Here is a 22,921-nt window from a genome sequence, read left to right as displayed (position 1 = left end):
AAGAGTTAACTTGGCCAGAAAGACGACTCTGAGGAGTTTGTAGCCAGGGTGCAGGCTCCACTGGGTGAAGGTCCACATCCACATTTAGTTAAATTAATCCACTGCTGACTACTCCTGGATTCCTCACTGAAACCTCACAGCAGCAGCTACTAATAGTGCTTTCTACACCCGGCAGCTGGCTAGCAGACTTTGTCCCATCCTGACAAAAAACTACCTGGTGTCATTGGGTACGTCAACACTGTCAGTTTAAAAAACCTACAGCATGGAGTGTTAGAGTCCAGATCAGCTGACTGGGGCTCACCTTGCTTCAGTTGTGGGGCTGAGAATTGCAATGTAGACCTTCAGACTCAGGATGGAGCCTAGGCTGCGAGACGGTTGCCCTTGCAGGGTTTCAGAGCCCAGGCTCTAATGTGTACACTGCAATTTTACCCCATACCCGAAGCCCCACAAGTCCGAGTCAGCTGACAGGCCAGCCACAGGTCTTTTATCACAGTGTAGAAGTATCCATTAATACATGCTTTGGTTATTTCCCAGCTGGATTACAGCAATGCAATGTATCTAGTCATGCAGCCATCAGGTTTTAAGAACCCCAAACTTGTACAGAATGCAATGATACTTTTCCATATCAACACAGACTACTGAAAGTACAGTAAATCTGCCATCTGCTCTTTCCATTAGCTCTCCATAGAATATCAGGTTAAATTCAAGATCTCTCTGCCTTAATTTTTGAGGTGCTGAATGGTTTGGGCCCCTAGATACCGAGGGATTCTCTAATGCTCCATGATGAGGACTATGGCTGACATCTACATTTCTCAGGTAGAATGGAGCTGTCCACCACACGAATAAAAGTTAAATTGTGTAGCAGACAGAGCTGCCTTGGTGGTCAGCCCAGGACTGTGGAATGCATGCACCCGGGATCAAAGAACCACCTCAAACTTCTCTGCTTTCTGTTCCAGGTGCAAGGTGCAGCTTTTGGACTTTGCCTTGAATAATAAGAACACAGCACAGCAGACAGTACCTAAATAAAATAAATCAATAATAATAATAATAAACAAACCAAAACTAACCCCCCGGCCCCAGGAGAAAAAAAGGGAAAAAGAGTAAACCAGACTAAATAAGATCAGTCTCATGGTTGGTTATACTTCTGGAAAGCACCCAGATATTACAGTGGTGAAGAAATTGTAAGAATCTGAATAGAACCCTCTGACACTGACTCCCTCTGAGACCTCAAGCAAGTCAGATTAGCTTCTCTGTCTTATTCTCTCCAGCTGTAAAAAACACAAAGAACAAGATTGTTTTTAGGATTTAGAATCCAATCCTGCTTTTACTGAGGTCAATGGGAGCAGGACCAGACCCTAATTTGTTCAGTAATTCCCTTTGAAACATAGGTCTGGTCTACACTGGGGGTCAACCTAAGATTCGAAACTTCAACTATGAGACTAGCGTAGCTGAAGTCGATGTATCTTAGATCGACTTACTTAGAATCACTTACTTTGCATCCTTGCGGTGCGGGATTAATGGCCGCCATCAATTCTGCTTCCGCCTCTTGCCGAGCTGGAGTTCAGCAGTCGACAGGAGAGCGATCGGGGATCGATTTATCCCGTCTACACTACACTCGATAAATCGATCCCTAATAGATCGATTGCTACCTGCCAATCTGGCAGGTAGTGTAGACGTACCCTTGGTATCAAATTTATTATCTACACTACACCAAAAAATTACAATACACCTCTACAGCGATGTAACGCTGTCCTCGGGAGCCAAAAAATCTCACCGTGTTATAGGTGAAACCATGTTATATTGAACTTGCTTCAAGCCACCAGAGTGCACAGCCCTGCCCTCCCAGAGCACTGCTTTACTGAGTTATTTCTGAATTTGTGTAATATCGGGTCGCATTATATCGGGGTAGAGGTGTGCCACAATAATCATATGTGTCTCAAAAAGTAAAATGTGCTATGAACAAATGAACTGGTAGTATTTATTATTCACCAATCTCTAGGGTTCTGAAACCACTCAGAGCACTTTTCCCTTATAAAATTGCTTAGCTCTTTACCATTCTATTCTACCAAAAATAGAACAGGCAGTACATACAGTGTATACAGTTCAGAGGATACATGCATAATTTAAGGCATAAATCAAATTACTCAAGTGACTTTCTAAATTTTCATCCACCTGCACAATATCAAAGACCTGTCAATACTAAAGGTGCTCAGATGCTCAATCCTTTTTATTTTAGTCTAGCAGGACATAATGAGGCCTATATTGGGTCTCCGTCTGATCTACCTCTACTGGTTACTAAGGATAGAATGTTGGATCCACTTAAGTCAATAGGAGTTTTGCCACTGATTTCAGTGGGGTCAGGATTTCACCCCAAAAGTCCACTGGTTAAGAGTCTCAGAGGCAGTCTTAGGACTTTATGAAGAATGAGTTTGAGGCCCCCACAAAACTTCCATTGCCTGATTCTCTCTTTCCAGCCTCCCTTATCACAACTTCTACCCTAGTAAAATAGCTATTCATTTTGCTCCCCTCATTCTGCTTCTTAATCAGTATCTCTTTACATAGGCATGTGTTATCTGCATCTTTGTATTAGCAACAAGTCCCTACTGATGACCAGTTTAAAGAATGTCAAAATGCTATTATGGGAAGGGCAGAAAAGATTCAAAATAAGCAATTTTTTTTGCTGAGGTTTTCTAAGAGTTTTTACCAAAGCACCGAGAAAGTTGATGGCTGATTTCTACAAATCTCCAGATTAATGGCAAATTTTCTACAGGGAAGCAAGATGTTTAGTAGTTGTTCTTTCTGTTTCAATAGTAGTAAATTTATTTTAAAGAAAAATGTATTTTTACTTTGCCTTTTGCTATGTATAGTCCTACTGACACTCAGGAGCGGTGCCAGGGTTTTTGGTGCCCTAGGCGCAGGGCCGGCTCTAGCCATTTCGCCGCCCTAAGCACGGCAGCACTCCATGGGTGCGGGGGGGGGTCTCTGCCGCTCACCGGTCCCACGACTCCGGTGGACCTGCCACAGGCTTCCCTGCGGATGCTCCACCGCAGCTGCGGGACCAGCAGACCCTCCGCAGGCAAGCCTGCGGGAGGTCCGCCAGAGCAGCCTGCCGCCCTCCCAAATCCTGGTGCCCTATGGAAGCGCCGGCCCTGCTGACACTAAGTTTACACACTTTTCTCAATAAGATAGCAGCTCCCAGAATGCTGTAACTCAGCCATAGTTCTGGGTGTGTTATAATTAGGCAATAAGAAGGAACACGTAGGTACCCTTCTGTGGAATTATTGTTTGCCTCAGGTGAGTTACGAGGCACAAGATTGAAGAATAAGTGACAAACCACCCAAGAAGCAGAACAACTATCTATCTATAAATACTTTAGCTGGGTTACTGCTACGGTGAAATACAAATGATGAAACTAATGAGAGATTCATAACAGTTATTCAGCTTTATTGAAAGGGAACCCTGACAATATTGTTTTCAGCACACCAGACACCTTGGGCAGTATGCTACCAATCCACAAAGGATCGTCTGGATGAAGGGGATACCTACAGCCCCCTCAGTCCCTATGATACAGCAGCAAACAGCCAGCTCCTTCTGGCAGCCTCTGGTTCTACTGAGACTCCCCAATGACTCTGCAGAGCTGGGTTGACAGATTCCCCAGAATCCCTAGCCTGGATGTAAATAGAGGTGTGAATGGTGAGGCACTGCTTAGGAGAGTAAAATACAAACATGCCAGAGGACCCTATGTTCCCAAACTCTGGCTCTTTACACACCCAGGCAATTCCTCTCATGTCTACACTGTTATTTTTAACCATGTAGTGTTTAGCTGCCTCCTCACTGCCAAAGCATTTCCTCACCTCAGGGAGAGAGACATCGGCTGCAGGGAAAAACTCTGATAGAGGGGAACTTGTTGGCTCTCCCCCTGCCAGAGCCTTTCACTGCTGCGTGTAGATACACACCACCACACTTCTATTATTAGCAGTAGAAGTTGCCTATTATCTTGGTTCTGAGCAAGGAGAATGACCCACATCCTGCCCTCCCCATGAAAGGGTCTTTTTGGGTGGCAGAGTCTACTGGTGGGAGGTTGCGACTAGTGCCCTGTGTATGACAGGTAACAGTTTGATTTTCAAAAGTGCTGAGTATCTGGTGCTCCCACTGGTTAGAGTGTGAGCTGTGATTGCTCAGAATCTTTGTAAATCAGGTCCTAAGTGACCAAACAGTCCCCATGATTGAGCAATGGACAGGGGCAGCAAGCCTCTGCTTCCCCTGAAGATGCCAAAGGTAGTTAGGAGTCCTGGGACCAAGCTGTGAGAAGCTGCTTTAGAGTTTGTAAACCCCAACTGTCTAGTTAAGCCTGCAGGGCTTGATTCATTACAAACTCTTGCAAAATGAACCTGCAGGATTCAGTTCATAAACCTCTCATGAACCCATCCCTGGAGCAGTCATACCTCTTTACTTTGAAGCTTAGTTGAGAAGGGATTCCTTTCCAGTCTGCTCAATATCTGTTGTGGGTTGAGCTAACCCTGAAACTGAAAGACACCATGAATTTGATTGGTGAATCAGTGTGAAGAGAAAAAGAAACTGAGCAAAACCGTTGCACAGCACTTTAATGTACTTCATTCCCAAACATTTTTTGAAGTTTGAAAAATATTCTTTTCTTTGGTTATTTTAATTTGTGCATGTCTTAGGTTTCTTCTCTTTTGCTTGGAGTAGAAGCAGAAATGCTGTGGCATTGTGAAAAAGATTACCTTCAGTTTATTTACAGCTTGATCACAATAGTTCTCTGAAAAGGAAAACTAATTAAAAGTTTATTAACTAAGTACATGTATGTTTCTAAAACTAATTAGAACTGAGGGATTGGCTCAGATTGTATTCAAACTCTTGTTTTATACTAGTGGTTTTTACAGCATATTATAGAGTATATTAGCATCAATTTCACTCAGTTTTGTGAAAGCCTGTAAATAATAATGATATGCTTTTTATATCATAGTAGCCAAAGCAAAGGCTGTGATACAGTACTAATATGATACAGCTGAAAATTGTTAATACCATAAGTCTTTCATTATATTGCTTATCACATTAGCACAGGGACAGCATTCCAGCTTCTGCCAGCTTACTTTCTACACACTGCCTGTAAGTATAAGGGACTCATGAATATTTAAATATTGTGAATAGGGTTCTCATTGACATTAAGCCACAGCTTCTGAGCTGAAGTTGCAGCCTTCTCATGCCAGAAATCAGATTTTCAATGAACATCCTGTGACTAGCAATGGAACACAGCACATTAAAGGATCACTGTGACATGCCAGGTAGTTATCAGATCATAGAGATACATGCCTACTGGGCTCCAAATAGCTTGCCATGTGCCATTCGGTTCCTATTGGCCAACTAGCCATAGGCTGCAATTCTATGAGACGGAAATGTTTTTTAGATAGTGGATATAATGCTGCTGCACAGCCCAGTTTCCTGTGGTTGCTGTGGCAGCTGCAGCTCCAGAAGTTTTCCGGCCTCTCCTGTTGCTTCCTCTGGATTGTTTTGCATATATTACCTTTTCAGACTGAGTTCCTCGCTTCACTTTCAAAGACATAGTATGTGCTGTGATCCCATATGGACGACTACATGTATTAGGCTATATAGTACAACGTGCTAAGGTTTGCTTAATTGAAAATGGGACAATTTGAATTTTCTTAGGTTCAGATGCTGCCACTCACTCAGTCTGTAATCAGGCAGAAGTCCCATTAACTCCAAAGAGCATTTTCCTGAGCAAGGAATAAGTATGACGATATATAGGATTTGTGCCAAGCTGCCTATTTTCTTTGGACAGGTTAGTTGACCAGGTTTCAGAAGCTTCCTAGGCTTGGTTCACAAGACGCTTGTCTATGAAAATGTTCCTCAGATCAAGAAGGATGCACAGTGTCTTTTTGAACTGATGAAATGGCTGCTGGCTATATTATTGAAGGATTATTTTAGATTTATTAATGATTGTTATCAAGCCAACTCTATACTGAGATGAGAAATCAACAGTGGTGTCCATTCATATGGAGCTCAGTGCATAGACAGAGCCAATCTCACTGTTAAAGCTGAGCAATTACGGTACAATATTTTTACAAATATTTTCTTGAACTTTTAAAAAGAATTTGTTTTGTCTGTATTTATATCCCCTTTGTGTTCACTTTTCTTGTATATTGTAGGAAACAAGTTTATTCGCCAGAATAAATGAACTTCACAGAATATGCACAAAAAGTTAATTTTCAATTTGTAATCACAATATTTATACTAAAAACCTGATTTTAAAAGTTATGTTCATCCAATCAGGGAACAGCAACATACTTTATGACCTACATTTTCAGTCAAAGTATCATGAATATCAGATAAACTCCTCACCAGTGGGCTACAAACCAGAATTATTTACAGAAATTCTTTGGCAAATAATTTCAAGCAGTGATTCAGTTTTAGGGCTGGAAAATTATCTGTCCACAATCTGTTTTCAAAAAAGCCAAATTTCACTGGATACATTATTTTTTATGAATTAATAACATAGCTGTATTCAGTCCAAAGCAGCCATTGCACAAAAAAATGACAACTCAGATAAGAGAAATAACAATTTATAGCAAAATTATGCTTATTTTCTTTCCCCAAATATGACAGTGCTTTGATTTGACAAAACTGAGGTAAATATGGTAAAGGCAATTGTAGGGCTTGATTTCTTAAACACCTTTTAGCAATGTACATTTCTAGGACTTATATAATAATTTAAGAAATCCAAAATTCAGCAACCAGTTGAATAAAAGTCAAAAGTCATTCTAGGGTGAATTGCTGCAGTACAGGTAAAATTATCGAGTGTTTTACTTCTTCATATTGCAATTTTCTTCAGGGAAAAACAATATTCTTTACAAAAAATTAAAATTGCATAATTCAGTTGGTAAATAAGCAGCTTCTATAAAAAGGTGAAACTTTTCTCTAAAATTAATTGCAATATAAGATTGTAAATGAAACAGAAATGAATATATAGTGCTATTCCAAACATATAAATTTAGCCAAATTGTCCTACCTGGCACAGTTAACAAGATACCCATGGCTACTGTTCTCTTACTTTTTAGAGGTGTAAAAAGCTCAATTCCAATGGTTAAGCCAATGAACAGGTGTATACAAATGCTAGCTAAAATAACTCTTGCATGGTTGATAGCCCTTCTGGCATAGCTTAGCATCACTGACACACTCCTAAATCATACTGCCATGTATAGTCTCGGTATTATAAATAAATTGGCTGAGATGAGCTTGCAGCAAAGAAGGAACAATAAAAGAAACCCTGAAGTAACATAAGCTGAAATTACTATGATTAGAAATGTATATATCATGCTACAAAGTGATGTACAAAGAGTCTTTGTTATATCTTCTGCATAATACTATAGTTAGTCTGCCAGAACAAGACACTGATTTTAAATTAGTTTTTTTTAATAAAATAGCATTCAAAAGTATATAATTTTTAAATAAAAAACAATTCAGAATCAAGAGCATAGTCCAGTATGTGAGAAAGGATCTTTACTAATTGAAACCTGCAAGAGGCACATCTTTTCAGGTTAGATTCAGTACTAATGCAGACCCCAATCCTTCAAAAGTACACTTGCTCCACTTACACACATGAGCAACCCCAGTTGTTAAGAGATGATGTTGAGAACTGCACGAAGGAAGCCATTTGCAGTACACAATTCAAAGTTTTATTGGGCCTCCAAACCCTTGGAAGTATGCAAAATATTCCTGAGCATCATCTACTGACACCTTAATTATTTACAAACATACAGACATAGCTTGTAATGCCGGTGACTCCAAATGTGAAGTTAAGCACATGCATAAATTAAGCACATGTGACCTTGAGGCTTCTGGGGAAGCCTTGTTAAAGTTATATTCAGGTTTGCACTTAAAGCAGCACTAAAATCTCTCTATTGACATTTAATTATTGAATTTTATCTCCATGTTTTATTCACTCATTCTTCAGCAGAGAAATGAATTTTCTGTAACATTTTTTGGCAACTTTGACAGAGGAAACTTTTAAAAGGAGTATTATTGGATATTTTCTCTGAGATTACATGGTATAGACTTATATCTAAAAAACAACAGTCCCTAGAAACTTTAAGTTACAACATACACAGTCTAGTAACAGTTCAGCTACATGTAACAAATTCACTTTTACTAAAATACAAGACTGGATATTTCCCTTACAACTTCAGTTTGCTGAGAGAGCCATCTCGTCTCCCCGCCTCCTCAGCTCCCTTCCTCACACAGACCCTGGGGTACCAGAGATACTGGCTAGGTAGCAGCGGCTGAGAAGGAGGAGATGGCTATGAGGGGACATAAAAAGGAGATGAAGCTTGGAGCTAGTGGGAGGTTATACCTTTTTTCAGTTTTTGCCTCAAATCATTTTTTGTTAATGATATGCATGGGCAAATCACATGGTCTCTGGGCATATTTACAAATAAAAACACAGCATATCACATTGTTAACATTACACTGCAAAAAAACATAATCAAATTTACAATGATCAAAATAAAAGCCTAGTAAGAAATAACTTGCTTAAAAAGTAACTTGGGTTATCCTTAGAGACAGAAAAACATTCTGCATTAAGTATCAGAGGGGTAGCCGTGTTAGTCTGGATCTTTAAAAGCAGCAAACAGTCTTGTGGCACCTTATAGACTAACAGACATTTTGGAGCATGAGCTTTCGTGGGTGAATACCCATTTCATTGTATGCATCTAGTGGAAATTTCCAGGGGCAGGTATATAAAAGCAAGCAAGAAACAGGCTAGAGATAAAAAGGTTAGTTCAATCAGGGAGGATGAGGCCCTCTTCTAGCAGCTGAGGTGTGAAAATCAAGGGAGGAGAAACTGGTTTTGTAGTTGGCAAGCCATTCACAGTCTTTGTTTAATCCTGAGCTGATGGTGTCAAATTTGCAGATGAACTGAAGCTCAGCAGTTTCTCTTTCAAGTCTGATCCTGAAGTTTTTTTTGCTGCAGGATGGCCACCTTAAGGTCTGCTATAGTGTGGCCAGGGAGGCTGAAGTGCTCTCCTACAGGTTTTTGTATATTGCCATTCCTAATGTCTGACTTGTGTCCATTTATCCTTTTCCGTAGAGACTGTCCAGTTTGGCCAATGTACATAGCAGAGGGGATTGCTGGCATATGATGACGTATATTACATTGGTGAGCGTGCAGGTGAACGAACTGGTGATGGTGTGGCTGATCTGGTTAGGTCCTGTGATGGTGTTGCTGGTGTGGATATGTGGGCAGAGTTGGCATCGAGGTTTGTTGCATGGATAGGTTCCTGAGTTAGAGTTACATGGTGCAGTGTGCATTAACTGGTCTCCAGCAAAGGTCTGATTAAATATATTAGCTTTGCGCTATGCCCTGAAGGTTAATAAACTTAAGCTCTGTCTAACCAATGGAGAAAGCAGACGGTTCTCCACTGAGACTGTCCTACTACTAGCTGATAGTTGTTTAAACATGAGAGCAAATCAACTGACCTCAATAGTTAAGATGGGAGATGTGAGAGCCAGTCACTCAGGTATTAATAGGATACTACAAGTCGTATGGAAACACTACATTACACTAATGACTGGGCCCAAATTATACAGGCTACTTCCTGTCTAATTACTGTATAAAAGCAACACTTTGAACTATACCCTAAAGTAGACAGAAATTTAGTGTAATCTGCAAAGCCCAAATGGTGTACTGTGCTCCCTCTGACCCACTCCTCAAAGCAACTGTGCTACCATTAAACTCTCAGACCTGCTCCCTCGGAAGTCAATGGGAGTCTTTCCATTAACTTTTGGGGAGGGTTAGACCAGGCTCTAACTTGCAGCTTCTGAGGGGGTCTTTAAGGGGAGTTCCATGCAGAATGTGTTGCAGTAGTGCAATCTGGAAGTCAAAAGCCTGGATAACTGTGACAAAGTCAACATCTGAGAGGAATGGTCACAATTATGCTAAATACAAATGGGAAAAAATGTTTTTGGCCACGGAAGCCCCCTGGCACCCAGGGCCATAAGTGGATCCAAAAATAAGTTATAATGTTCTGTGCATTGGTACAAGTATTAGTATTCATTAGTGTAAGGCAGTACTTCCATACATCTTGCAGTATCCAGAGCTTCATAAGCTGGTATTAACATATTTTTACTTTTCACTTTCACAAATCTTAACATTATCTCTCTATATGTATTAACATTTTTTTTTATATCTCCAACTATCGTAGCATCACGATACATTGATATATTTATTGACATCATTTTCCAAAAGACTTGGAATGACATACTTTTGATATTCTTCAGACTAAGTTCTCCATTCATTTGCACTAATTTATTTGACACTTCATTACGTAATAGTTTTACGGCTATAGGTTTCATTATCACAAAAACTCTGTAATGGCCAGATTCTTAGCAGATGTAAATTGACCTAATTCATTGGCTTCAAAATCTTTGTTAGGGAAGTGGAATGTTCAGAAAATTAACAATGGGCTATTGAGCCTCTTGCTGGTTCAAACTCAGGTCAATTTTAACAGTGGGTCAGTGAACACAATAATAGTTATTACAGGTCAATGAACTTTGTTAAATTTGAAGCTTTACAGACCTTTCAAGCTATTTTTAGAGTTCTCAATAGCAATTCATGAACCTTTTGTTCTGTAATTTGAACCCATATTTATTTTCAAGGTTGAGGTCATTTTTAAAACCAAACCAAACCAAACATGTTTCGTACAGATAAAGGGGAAGATATAGCCTAAATAAGGGATAGAAGAACTATAAACAAGCTAGACTGACAAAATTGAATGTTATATATGCTATTTTTACTTTTTTTTTATTAGATTTCTTCTCTCCCTCTGTATTTTTTCATCACTTTTCTATATTAATTGTTCACTCTACCCACTCTGCACTTTATTTTCACCCTATTTATTGATCACTTCTCTTTTTTTTTTTTTTTTGCCCAGCCTTGTCTAAGTGGAGCAGAAGCACAATAATAGCTGAGTTTGAGTCTTCTAGTGGTGTCTTCTGTTCAAGTTTGAGGGGGATTCGCAAGGTAATATGTTCTATGCTGATGCTGTCTGTACTGCATGATCTGTAAGCAAAATGAGGACTTCATTCAACAGGGCTGTCAGCTTTGCACTTTTCTTGAGCTCTGTGGCCCCAAGCACACAATAGGCTAGCTCCATGTGTGAATTTACACCCGTGTAAGTGTTCACAGGCTGATGGGAGACTAAATATTCAAATCAACAACAAGAAATTCATATCCTCACACCGATTTCTGCAAAAGGGATCTACTGTGAGCTCAGTAACTAATTTTCATTGTTAATGATACTGACCATATTGAGGCCAGTCTTTGGGGCTCCTACTCACACTAACCAGCACTTCTCACATAGTCCCACTGGTTTCAAAATCCCAGTGTAGCCGTTTTAGTATGCTGGACCATTGAAAAGATGAGACGTGATATGGTGTATTGTAGCCAGATCCTTTTTAAGGTGGCTGAGCTATGCAAACACAACAAGGAGAGTTTATTATGCAACAGATTGAAAAATCCTTGAATACATTTGAAAGTTCCAGGAATAAAGTTCACCTGAGAGACTAGATTGCAACCTGTTGCACCCTGCTTGGATTACAGGCTGCCACGAGGAGGTAAGTTGGAGATAAAGACCCTGTGAAGAAGTAGCTGGGGAGGAGGACTACACCGGGTGGCTCCAACCCCCACTCATTGGCTAGAGTAGCTGGGTAGGTGCACAGCAGGGGGTGAACAGCTCCACAAAATGGGTGAATTAGTTATTACCCCCTTCACTGCCTCAGAGTAAGAGGATTCAGAGAGGAATAGTGTGTATCTGAACACAGCTTGTTCTTTGGTCTGATCCTAGGATGGTCCAGCTAAGTACTGCATCTGACTCAGAGTATGCTGCAAAGTTACAGGCTAGAAGCTTTATGAATAATTTGAATTTATTTTTGTTATTTGCCCAGTTTATAGGGCTCGGTGAAAAATTTGCGAATGCCTGTGAAGATCTCACAGTTCTTTTTCAATTAAAAGATAAACTTTTTGAAATGCTTTGTCCCACTCTAGATAACATTTTCTGCTTACTAAATGTGTGTGATATCCAGGCAAAACCTAATTTCATAGGACAATAAAATAAGTATAAAAACCAAAATAAACTCATTTTACATAGTATTCAATAAAGATCAGCATCTCATTCAAATAATAACACTGTCCCCCAGATAGATATGCTCCAGAATAAAAGTATTTCTGATGCAATGTACCTGTATTTGGTGATTGCAAATCAATGTTTACAGCTCCCAGAGAGTTATGAAGTTTAGTTATGAATCACAATGACCTCCACTGTGTCTGGGATAAATGCTGTAGTGACAGAACTGAACATAAAATCTCCATCATTACACTTGAATTTCCCATAAGCCCTCCCACACATCCGAATTCCCAGTCCACTACAGTCAGATGCATGGCACAAAGAAAGTTTTTTTTATTGGGGATTCAGTATAGCTGTAAATCAATAGATGTAGAAGGGTGAAAAACAACTGTCAGAATTATACCTCATGATCCAAATGTGCTAGTATGAAGCCTAATTCAAACTCCATTATACTGCTTTGACTTCAGCAGACATACAGTAGGATAAAACTAGTATTCAAACATGGAGAGCTCGGCCCACAGTATTTAAGTTGATGTGTAACACACATTGTTTACATTTTCTAGTGTCAATGATGTAGCAATTTCTCTGTATGGTCATTAAGCAATTTATTGTCAGTGATGCATTATATGTACAGTATTTACATGTCTTTAAAGATGGTACGGTACTTTGAAGCTGAAAAGTACTAGCAGTGCTACTTACTTAGAAACTAAGAGAGTCTCATACATTTCCCCTTAGTTCAATTCTTTAGGTTAACATCCTACTTTCTATTAACTCAGTAATTACAGTTTATTTTTGCTCCTTTCCTCTCTCCCTTTTAAACACTTTTATAATTCTGTCTTTTCAGCTTCTCCTTCTTTCCCCATACTCCCTAACACTCTGTATGTTCAATCCCCTTTTCTTTTACTTTCCTTATGTCTTTTCTCTCACTCTGCAATATTTTTCCCTGTTGCTCTTCCTTTCTCTGCTCCCTTTTAGTCTCCCACTTCCCCCTCCAGTCTCTTCCCTCCCCTTCCATTCCAACTTCTCCTTTCCCTCTCTGCCTCACTTATCCCCTAGATTACTCTGCCCCACATTGTTCATTTCACCATCTTCAGTTGCAACTCCTCACCACCTCTTGGTGAAGTTCCGGTTTTTCCAAGGCACCTAATACTATGGTTTCTAGTGCTTCCTCACCCTTCAGCCATATTTCTCCAAGTGCTCTCTCACCAACCTGTGCTTCCTTTACCAAATACTTTGTCACTCACTCTCTCACTTCCACTCTCCATCTTCTCTTTAAGCTTACATTAGATTTTCTCCCTTCATCCTCTTCTCCCAGTTCTTTTTCCTCCCAGTAACTCCCATTCCCACACAAGCTTTATCTCATCATTAAGGCCCCCTCCCTCCTCTCCCCAAGTCTTCCTTGATGTCTCATTTGACTTGAGGTTGCCAACAGAAACCATTCTTTGCATGCTACTTGGTTCTCTCTTCTTGCCTAACTACCTCTGATCTTCATTGGGTGTGTACATGACATGGGCTATAGTTGAAGAATCAGTGTGGGAGGCAGTCAAGAGGTGGCAGGGGAAAAGCACCACAGCAGCCTTTCCTGCTGTCTCACATTCTGGGAGATGCAGTGCAATCAGGTTGATGTTTGAGGGGGTATTTTGCTCCCATTTGAGATTAAGTACCTAAAATGGCTATCTATTCCACTCTTCCCAACTCAGACTCTGGTCTCATCTGGTTCTCTTTATGCTAACAAAGATTGCTGTGATGTGGGACAACGGCAAGAGGAATGATTCCAACATGGACAATGGATGAAATCATCATAAAAAGCTAAATGGAAACTTTATTTGTTAGGAAATAGCTGGATAAAATTCCTCACTGGAAGCAGTGAGAGGTAATTACATTAAAATATTGTATGTATCTAACAAGGTTGTTGTATCTGTAATTGCCATATATTGTTCTTCAAAAAAAAGTCTGGTTGACAACAGCAACAGAAGAATTCCTTAGCAGAGTTTTTAGCATCAATCAATGAAGCAGTCCAGCTACTGTGAAGTAAGTTGAAGTTCTAGATCTAGAGATAAACAGATCAGAATATTTTGCCCAGGGGTCTGGTTTGGTTTGACTTTAATCTGATTTTATTCCACAACACTGCTGCAATGTTAGGGGGAAATGAACTACTGTATGCCATAGAATGTAATAAGGTATCATTCATAAAAAGAATCAACAATATCAATAAACATACTTCAGAGCTGGAACAGCAAGCAGACAGGGATGGATAGGCACTAACTAAATGCTTGCATTTGCTGGCATTACAATCAAAGCAGAATTCCAGTAGTTATAGAAATCAGTGTGAAACCCTAGTCCACTTGGCACTAAGAGAAAAAGCAAGTCCCAGAAATCCAATCAGAATATCTCAACACAATAGCATGTTCTGACAACACGCTACTGACATTTCCTTTTAACATCTTATTATTTAAGTCCCAAACTATTGCAAAAAAAATTAAAAAATCTTTTTTGTTTCCCAAGCTGCTGTCTTGCTCTCTGAAGAGCTAAGACTTTTCTTCAGCCCCCTCCTGCTTCATTCAGGCTCTGATATAACATGATGGAGATTAAAAATCACATTTATTAGGAGAGAAAATGAAGCCACCTAGTCCCAGGATATTCAATCTATAGTCACAGAGGTCTGATTGCTTTTCAGCAAAGTGTGAAGTGGGAGAGGAGGGAAAAAGCCCAAAGCTGATGTCTGAAGGAAGCTGCCTAGGAGACCTAATTTTCAGGGGAGTCTCCTGCCTCACTGTGCCAAGACAGCTTTGATGGGTCTGTCTCTGTAAGAATTTTCCCGCCTTGCACCTCCAGGAGCAATAGCTGAATCTCCGTCAGGGACATGCCACTCAAGCATGGTTCTGTTTCAATATGCCTCTCCTCCTCTACCCTGCTGAGACAGCTGGGTGGATGGTTTGCCTTCTTGTACTTCTTTATCACCTGCCTAGGGATCAGTGGCCTGAGATGCCCAAATGTCTAATGCCACGCTGAAGATGCTATGGATACCCGCTCTCATACACCTACCCATTCTCTCTGACCTAACATACCCTTCTATATGCCAGCTGTTAGTTCTGCATGCATGGTCTTCTGTAGGCCCAGGTGTGCCACCTCTACCTCTAGTCCCTCACATTCGAAAAGCCATAAACAAGGGTCCACAAAATGAAGAGATTGGCTTTAAAATCAGGAAATGTTAAAAAAATAAAGTGGGCATATTTTTATTTGCTTTCTCATTTTTGCGTTTTATGGGTTCACATTTTCCAGCTATTATCCACAAACAGGAAACCTCTTTTTCTTTTCCAGTGAGAGCTGATAGTCTCAGATCATGACTTCCAAATCTGGGACTTTACTAAAACGCACCAAATATCAGGAGACTCATGATAAAATTACAAAACCTGGCAACCCTGTAGGCCAATTCAGCATGATAAGCTGGTGGGTAATATGGAACAAGAGGTAGGGAAATACTGCATAAGTAGTGAGCATTTAATATCTACACAATTTTATCTGCTACTATTCTCCAGGCTCTTTGTATGTTGTTTTGGTTTTCTTCTTTTGTGTTTTTTTTTTTCCTCTTGCCTTTTCCCATGTGACTGCATTGATGGAAATAAGTAAATTTATTTTTTTAACTAGTCACTGAAAATCAATAAAAAATTCCAATAGTTAAGCTTATTTTAACTTATTTTATTGAAATGCAGAACAACAATTTAACCATACTCTAGATATAATTCATCCATTAGATGATCTATTTGTAACTATGAGTTCACGGATCTGACTCATCTAGCAAATCCCAGCCTTGATTATGAACACCACGCACATTTTAATGTAGAATGTGCATATTGTATATGACACAACAAAAGGACTATGAGGAAGACAAGCTAAACATAGGTATGCATTTATTCATGTTTATTATAGAAATGAATAATACCTGGAACTTATATAATACCTTCTATTTCAAAATGCTTTACACACATTAATAAATTAATCCATATACCACTCATGTGATATAGGCAAGTAATAGTAGTCCTTTTTACAAGGCACATATAGGTTAAGTGATTTTCCCAAGGTCACAAAGACAGAAATGCTGGCCCCATGGTTAAGGCCCTAAGCTGGGACTAAGGTGATTTGCATTCAACTCCTGGCTCTGACATAGATTTCCTGTGTGACTTTGAACAAGTCACTCTCTCTAGTGTTTCAGTTCCCCATCTATAAAACTGAGGTTTCAATGTTCTGATTTTTTCACCCTTTGTACATTCAGAGATGCAAGAGACATGCCTTGCCCTGAAAAGATTACAGTGCAAGGGCCTTGTGATAGTTTTGAAGCTACTCTGAATTAAGCTATGAATACTGTTGGCTTGGTTACTGGAATATCTTCATACAGTGGGATAACCCAATAGAGAACTGTCTGGGGAAAAGGGAAGGAAGGAAAAGAATGGCTCAAGAGAAGTTTGGACACCTTTCAGCAAACTCTTTAGTGTTGTTAAGGGACAATGCCAGAACTATTATGATTTTACCGCCTTTCCAGACAACCTACAAAATGGGTTCAGATCAGGACAGGAAAAGGCCTGTTAAGACAGAAGAAGACAAAAGAAGAATGGGATCGTCTCTCAAGAGAGAGGCAGTATTTGTCTAGTGGAACCAGAATGAGACACAGTACCCTGCTGGGGGGGCTCTGAAGAGGCTAGACCTGCCTAGGTTATCATTAAGGGATGATAAGATTTCAGGTAAGATGCAAATAGACTGTTTGTTAGTTGTTTTGAAATCCTGTTTCTCTAGATGCTTTGTTCCTACCACTAAAATAAACAATATTTGGTTCTAAGAAGGCTGTCTAATAACGGTGCACCAATGGCCATAGATAACCATAGGGAAGAACCTTAGGTGTCCAAACTCAGTTGGACCTGGATTAGAACGGTGAATTCACAGGGTAGTATAGCATTGGGTCCTGGTCTAGGAACAGGAAAATTGCAAAATTCCGTTTCTGGAGAGGTAAAGACATGATGTCTGACACCTGAGGGAGCATAGTCAGAGAACAGAAAGGGGAGAGAGGGGAAGTTTGCCCTGTGCCTTCATGGAGCTATGCTGAAGTCAGTGGGGCTCTATTTTTTTGAATACAAGGATTTGTACATGCAGAACAGCTTGCTTAATAGTCTCCCAATCTAACTTCAAGCTTCTAGGTGCCAGTGGAATACAAATAAGAATAGCCTGTGGAAGAATTAGGAATTGGACTATATCATTAATGTCCCAGTCCTATGCTTAGTCACAAGATCATTCTTTTTCGATATTTGCATATGTTACAGTCAGGGCCGGCTCTAGCCATTTTGTTGCCCCAAGCACGGCGGAAAGCTGCGAGGGGCGCTCTGCCTCTCGTCCGTCTCGCGGCTCCCTGGACCTCCCGCAGGCATGCCTGCAGATGCTCCACCGGAGCCGCGGGACCAGCGGACCCTCCACAGGGTCACCTGCGGGAGGTCCATCGGAGCCGCCTGCCACCCTCCCGGCAACTGGCAGAGCACCTCCGCGGCATGCCGCCTCAAGCACGCGCTTGGCATGCTGGGGCCTGGAGCCAGCCCTGGTTACAGTTCCAGAGTGAGTGTATCTTTGTTCTCTCTCAGCCTCCCCATATGCACCCTTTCAAAGTGACGGGCCAATACTTCTCTTAGTGTGGAATCCCACAGTGCACCACCATTCCTCATCTGGGTCCTCAGGTCATGGCACCCTTGTTTACTAATTGTGCCCTCAACAAGTCCAGCAGAGTTTTAGCCCATCCTTACCAATTATGGAATCTGTCCACACACCCCTCTCCATTACTGCACGGTTGGCTCAGCAGAGCAACTTAGTCTGAAAGTGGAACTGGAGATGAGGGAGGAACTGGAGCTAGAGGTGGAACTGGTCTGGGGCGAAGTGGAGCTGTGACTGGGGATGGAGTGGAGCTGGGTGGCTCTCTCTCCCTGCCCCCGCGGGGGTTGGCCCGGGCCTCGCTGTGCACCCCTCCAAATGTTCCTCTGTACCGCCATACTCCCAAAGGAGGTGCACCATGCAGTTTGGGGACCACTGTCTTAAGGTAAACAAAGAGTAATTCAATGAAATATTTACAACTGAAGTTAGGATGTGAGGGGGATCAATTTAGTCCCCTGTGAAGTGAGATATATATATATGATACATCACATATCCAGACCAATTGAGGTTTATATATGTCACCCATGTTTTATCAAAGTTCCAGTATATCTATCATTTCTTCCATCAATCTGCTAAGTCAAATAACAGGCAAGAATAAATAAAATGCCCCATCCCAATTTAAATGTATTGAATTAGCAATGATCTCTAATATTATGATGGTTTTATTTTTGTACAATCGTTTTCCCAAAAGACTAGATTATATCCATAGTTAAATAAAGTGATTGATGTGCCCCGTTTGCCACACTCCTGATTTCATTTTGTAGACATCTTTAAAAGTCCACCAGTTGGTTACATTACATATTTCTCATAATTGTTGTGTGCAAAGATTAACCTTTTCCATTGCCAAATGAACTTACATCTTGGCAAACTATTCTGAGCTTGAGAGAACTTGTTCTTTCTGTATTGGTGGCTGTGTTTAACGCTATGATGACATCTTATTGGCCAAGTATTAGTGTCATATTCTGACATGGTGTCCCATTATGGGACATATCCTGTTGCCAACATTATAGAATCAAGGCTTACAACCTGTGCAAAATCACTGCCCTCAATGGGGATGGATGAGTGGAAGTCGGTGCAGAAATTGGTTCAGGGATGTAGTTGTGTAGTGCAAGAACAGACCACTTGGGGCATTCAAACTGATCCTATGTTTTTTGCAAGATTGCACACTAAGGGCTGGTCTACACTACGGGATAAAATCGATTTTAGTTACGCAATTTCAGCTACGTGAATAACGTAGCTGAAGTCGAATATCTAAAATCGATTTACTTACCCATCTTCACCGAGCAGGATCGATGTCCACGGCTCGCCATGAACTCTGTTGGGGTTGGAGGAGTTCCGGAATCGATATAAGCGCGCTCAAGGATCGATATATCCCGTCTAGATTAGACACGATATATCGATCTCAGAGCAATCGATTTTAACGCGCCGATACAGCGTGTAGTCTAGACGTGGCCTAAGTATTGAATCCTGCAACCTTTATGCACATCATTAACACAACAATAAGATAGGAGGCTACTTATACGTGTAAAGATGACTCAGTTATGGGTATGGGTTTCAAACATTTCCTTTGATGTCTTATCTAAACTCTTCTTGAATATTTGTAGTGGTGGAGTTCTTGACCTTGGGAGTTTATTCCATTGTTCAATTGCTCATGCTGGTAAGGACATTTTCATAATATCTAGACTACATTTTGCCTTTCTTAGCTTCAGGCCATTGCTTCTACTTCTACTATTGTCTAAGTATGTGAATAATTCCCTGTCTTCAAATATATTAATACCTAGAAGGTATTACTATTTTTGCACGCTGAATATATTTCCCCTTAAGGCTTTGTCTTTTCTAGGTTATATATAGTACATTTAGCTGCCAAAGAGTTGCTGTGTTTTAGGACAGAATTGGTTGAATTAAAGTGGTGGTGAAATGATGTAGTACATGGGTTGGCAACCTCTGGCACGCGGCTCGCCAGGATAAGCACCCTGGCAGGTCGGCTCAGTTTGTTTACCTGCTGCATCCACACATTCTGCTGACTGCGGCTCCCACTGGACACGGTTCGCTACTCCAGGGCAATGAGGATGGCAGGAAGCTGCAGCTAGCACATCCCTCGGCCCGCGCTGCTTCCCACAGCCTCCATTGGACTGGAGCGGTGAATTGCAGCCAGTGGGAGTCGCGATCTGCTGAACTTGTGGACGCAGCAGGTAAACAAATTGTCCTGACCTACCAGGGTGCTTACCCTGGCGAGCTGCGTACCAGAGTTGCCGACCCCTGATGTAGTAGAATCCAGCTGGACATTGGATTTTGTGAAATATCTGCACTATTTTTTATTTCCTTCAAATCTGTGGTTTTACAAAACCCCAGTATGGAGTATGGGCATCAGTATGGAGCAGTCAGCATATAGGAATCCTGAAAATAATGTTTTCCATGGCACCTGCTTCTTGTAAACCCACAATCCATACTGACCAGTGTAGTGTCTAGTTTAGTGGATCAGTGATAATACATGATACTTTTAACTGAATCATGAAATAATGTAAACTAGTACATGAGCTGTCAGTCTCTTATTCAGCCTTTCTGGCATTTTAATTACAGTAGAGTATTTTAGGTGACATTTTGAGCTAGACTGTAAACCAGGTTGACACAGACCTAGTGCATATGAAAAGTATAGATGCCAGGTATGGATGGTATTACAATTTTCTTTTATTTATGTTTTTAATGTGCAGTTTGTTTTCCCATGTTTGATTCAGCACCCCTGCAGGTATTACCAAAGGTTTGCCTTTGTCTAAATTTAATGGGTTACAATCTCTTTGCTTCTTGCGCAACCCATTTTTTATCACATTGGTTGCAGGGGCTTAGGACTCAGGTCTCAGTGCATCCAATTACAATTGCACAATCTTATTGCTCTGGTGCCCCATCGTGGCACATTTGGGAACTAGTTTGGAACATGGTCTGAAGGCTCTCTTGGGGTTGCTCAGCCCATTGTCCCACTCACTCACTCTGTTACTTCTCTCATGCTCCCAGAGCTGCAACACTTCCCTCTTCATGGCTTAGCCCTCCAGCCAAAACACACTAAACTTCTCACCCTTTTGGGTTATTATCAAAGTCTCCTTCCAAACTGTCCCTGGAGGTCCCCAGATAGGTTGCCCCTAGCATGCCACTCCCACATGCTATAGGTCTTATAAGGGAACCCAGGCCCAGCCTCTATACTGGGTTCCAATCCAAGGACCCTCAACTCAGAAGCTCAGGTCTTTACTCTTCCAGTCCCTACTGCTCCTTCCCTGGACTGCTTCCTACACTGTTTATTACAAGCTCTTAATATAAGAACATAAGAATAGCCACTACTGGGTTGGACCAATGGTCCATTCAGCCCAGTATCTTGTCTTCCAAGAGTGGGCAAAGCCAGATACTTCAGAGCAGTGGCTCTTAATCTTTCCAGACTACTGTACCCCTTTCAGGAGTCTTATCTGTCTTGCGTACCACCAAGTTTCACCTCTTAAAAACTACTTGCTTACAAAATCGGACATAAAAATACGGAAAAGTCACAGCACACTGTTACTGAAAAATTGCTTATTCTCATTTTTACCATATAATTATAAAATAAATCAACTGGAACATAAATATTGTACTTACATTTCAGTGCACAGTATATAGAGCAGAATACACAAGTCATTGTCTGTATGAAATGTTAGTTTGTACAGACTTCACTAGTGCTTTTTATGTAGCCTGTCGTAAAACTAGGCAAATATCTAGATGAGCTGATGTACTGTCTGTGTACCCCCAGGGGTATGCGTACCAGGCTGAGAACCACTGCTTTAGAAGGAATGAACAGAGCTGGGCAATTATTGAGTAATCTATTCCCTATTGTCCACTTCCAGCTTCTGGCAGTTAGAGGCTTAGGACATCCCAAAACACGGGACTGCATCTCTGATAGCCTTGTCTAACAGTCACTGATTGACCTATCCTTCATGAACTCATCTACTTCTTTTTTGAACCCAGTTATTTTCTTGGCCTTCACAATATCCTCTGGCAACAAGTTCCACAGGTGCATGGTGTGAAGGAGTATTTCTTTATGTTTGCTTTAAACCTGCTGTCTATAAATTTCATTTGATAACCCCTGGTTCTTGAGTTATATGAAGGAGTAAATAACACTTCCTTATTCACTTTCTCCACACCGTTTGTGATTTTATAGGCCTCTAGCATCTCTCTTTTCTCAGCTGAACTATCCCCATCTTTGTAATCTCCCGTCATATGAAAGCTGTTACATACCTCTTATCATTTTTGTTGCTCTTCTTTATATTTTTTCAATTTTAATATATCTTTTTTTTTTTGCAGCAGGGTGACCAGAACGACACACGATATTCAAGGTGTGGGTGTATCAGGGATTTATATAGTAGCATTATGGTATTTTCTGTCTTATTATCTATCCCTTTTCAAATGGTTCCTAACATTCTGTTAGCTATTTTGACTGCACATGGAAAGGATGTTTTCAGAGGACTATCCACAATGACTCCAAGATCTCTTCTTGAATGGTAACAGCTAAGTTAGACTCTATCATTTTGTAGGTATAGTTGGAATTATGTTTTCCAATGCACACTACTTTGCATTTATCTATATTGAATTACATCTGCCATTTTGTTGCCGAGTCACCTGGTTTTGTGAGATCCCGTTGTAACTCTTTTCGGTCTGCTTTGGACTTAACTATCTTGAGAAATTTTGTATTGTCTACAAATTTTGACATCTCTTTGTTTACCTATTTTACCAGATCATTTGTGAATATATTGAACAGCACTGGTCCTAGTACAGATCCTTGGAGGACTCCACTATTTGCCCCTCTCCCTTCTGAAAACTGATCTATTCCTAGTCTCCTACATCTGGTATTAGGGAGCATAAGTTCTCCCACACTGCAAGCACCCTTCTTTGTTGCCAACTGCAAGGTTTTACAGGATCCATGTCTGTTTCTGCCCAGCTGAGTTTCATACCCAATTAAGCTTCACTGCTGTCATAAATAGATAGCTAAGGGTTAATGTTTCTTTTACCTGTAAAGGGTTAACAAAGGGAACCAAACACCTGACCAGAGGACCAATCAG

Source organism: Chelonoidis abingdonii, chromosome 1 (assembly GCF_003597395.2).
Source record: "Chelonoidis abingdonii isolate Lonesome George chromosome 1, CheloAbing_2.0, whole genome shotgun sequence".
Taxonomy (NCBI): domain Eukaryota; kingdom Metazoa; phylum Chordata; order Testudines; family Testudinidae; genus Chelonoidis; species Chelonoidis abingdonii.
The sequence above is the reverse complement of the archived record's forward strand: the minus strand, read 5'-3'. Positions refer to the sequence as shown.